Here is a 2,371-nt window from a genome sequence, read left to right as displayed (position 1 = left end):
CAGGAACAGAGTTGTGGAGTTAAATTGCATCCTCTTCTTCCAATATCTCCTGTTAAATATCCTTATTTCTCTGTCAGTCACCCTGTCAGTCCATGTTTCTCTGTTTCTCTCTTTCTGTCTCTCTCTCTGTCTCTATCAGACAGTGTAGAGTGAGATTCACTCTGTATCCACCCCATGATGTTCCTGCCCTGGGAGTGTGTGATGTGACAGCGTAGAGGGAAATTTACTCTGTGTCAAACCCAACATTGTGCTTGGCTTGGAAATGTTTAATGGGACAGTGTAGCTGGAGATTTACTCTGTATCCCTGGAATTTAGAAGGTTATGGGGTGATTTGATGAAGGTTTACAAAATAATAAGGGAAACTGATAGGGTGGACTGAGAGTAAATATTCCCACTGGCTGTGGAGTCAGGAACTTGGGGCATCGTCTGAAAATATAAACAGTGGCCACTTTGACTTCATCCCATCGTGTCGTATGTACATTCTCACATATAGCAGGTATAGCAGCACATATATAACAGGATTGCAGGTATAACTGTAGTCATAGTATTCAGCTGAAAATTGATCAGTTACATTGTTATTTCAGTCCATATTTACAGTACACACGGTACCTTACTGTTGTAATCAAGTCATATAGTGTCTATTCATCCCACTGGGGCAAAATGTCACTGGCTCAACATTCTCACCAAATACTAAAGCATTCCACAATGCAAGACTCTGAAATTCAACACAAGTTTCCTTTTCTGAGTCTCGCTGGTCTGTTCTGATTCTCTGAGGGATTACTGATGCTTATCCTCCACATGAGCAGTCGTCCTAATCCCGTGTGCCTGTCCTGCTCCCAAACCCGGCATCCACTTACATTAAGGCAAGTGATACAGGAGCGTCTCAGTGACTGAGGCAGGTGAGTCTTGAGGCTGAGCAGGGGACAGTGAGTGACCCGGGTTAATCCGACACTCCAGGGAATGTTTAAACTGAACTGTGCTCTGTATCTAACCCGTGCTGTACCTTCTCTGAGATTTTTCGATGGGGCAGTGCAGACGAGGAGACTCTGATAGGGTAGACAGAGAGTAACTATTCCCACTGGCTGCGGAGTCAGGAACTTGTGGACCGAGTCTAAAAATCTAAACGTAGTCTCAAAACCTTTCAGGAGTGAAATGAAGAAACACTTCAACACACCAGGTGTGGTATCAGTTTGAAACTCTCTTCCACAATCAGCAATTGATGCTGAGACACTTGTTAATTTTTAAATCTGAGTTTGATAGATTTTTGTTAACCAAAGGTATTAAGGGACAAAGATAGGTACATGGAGTTAGATCACACATCAGCCATGAGCTCATTGAATGACAGAACAGGGTTGAGGGGCCAAATGGCCTCCTCCTCTTCCTCTGTCCTACGACAAATATCCTGCTATCACTCTCTGTGTCTTGGTCTCTGTCTCCCTCTTTGTCTCTCTTTCTGTCTGTCTGTCTGTCTGTCTCTCTCTCCTCTCATCTGTGGAAATCCACACACATCAGTCAGCCATTTTAGGTTCATTTTCAGTGGCCATTTTATGTTACCACAACACTGGGACATTTATCGCTGTCTATCCCAAACCATCTCTCTTTGTAGTCTATTTGTGTTCTCCTCACAGCTTATTGTCCCACCGAACCTAGTATCTCTCTCCTTTGCTCCGTCTCACTCACGCACTCTCCCCCATCTCTCTCCCCCCCATTTCTCTCCCCCCCCCTCCCCCCGCAATCTCTCTTTAAGTGTCCTGTTATCACATCCTTTATTATAGATTCGAGCATTTTCCCTTTGACTGATGTTAGACGAACAGGTCTTTAGTTCCCCATTTTCTCTCTCCTTCCTTTTGTAAATAGTGGGGTTACATTTGCTACCTTCTAATCTGCCTCTCTCACACTGCCTCTGTACCTCGCTATCTGTCTTACCCCCCTCTCTCTCTCGCTATCTCTCCCTCTCTGTCTTTTTCTCTCTCATGCTCTATCGCTCCCTCTCTCTCTCTATCTCTGTCCATGTCTCAATTTGTGCCTCCCTCACACCATCTCTCCCTCTCTCTCTGTCTCTCTCTTGCTCTCTGTCTGCCTCTCTATGTCTGCCGCTCTGTGTCTCCTCTCTCTGTGCCTCTCTCACTCTCTATCTGTCTCTCCCCCAGCTCTCTCTCTCTGTCTCTCCCTCTCTCTCTTTCTCAACCTCTGTCCATGTCTCAATTTGTGCCTCCCTCACACCATCGCTCCCTCTCTCTCTGTCTCTCTCTATCTCACTCTCTGCCTCTCTCTCTTCTGCCTCTCCCTCTCTATCTCTCCCTCTCTCTCTCTCGCTGCTTCTGTCCACGTCTCAGCTTGTGTCTCCCCCACACCATCTCTCCCTCCCTCT

The sequence above is a fragment of the Heterodontus francisci genome, chromosome 45, assembly GCF_036365525.1.
Source record: "Heterodontus francisci isolate sHetFra1 chromosome 45, sHetFra1.hap1, whole genome shotgun sequence".
Classification (NCBI taxonomy): domain Eukaryota; kingdom Metazoa; phylum Chordata; class Chondrichthyes; order Heterodontiformes; family Heterodontidae; genus Heterodontus; species Heterodontus francisci.
The sequence above is the reverse complement of the archived record's forward strand: the minus strand, read 5'-3'. Positions refer to the sequence as shown.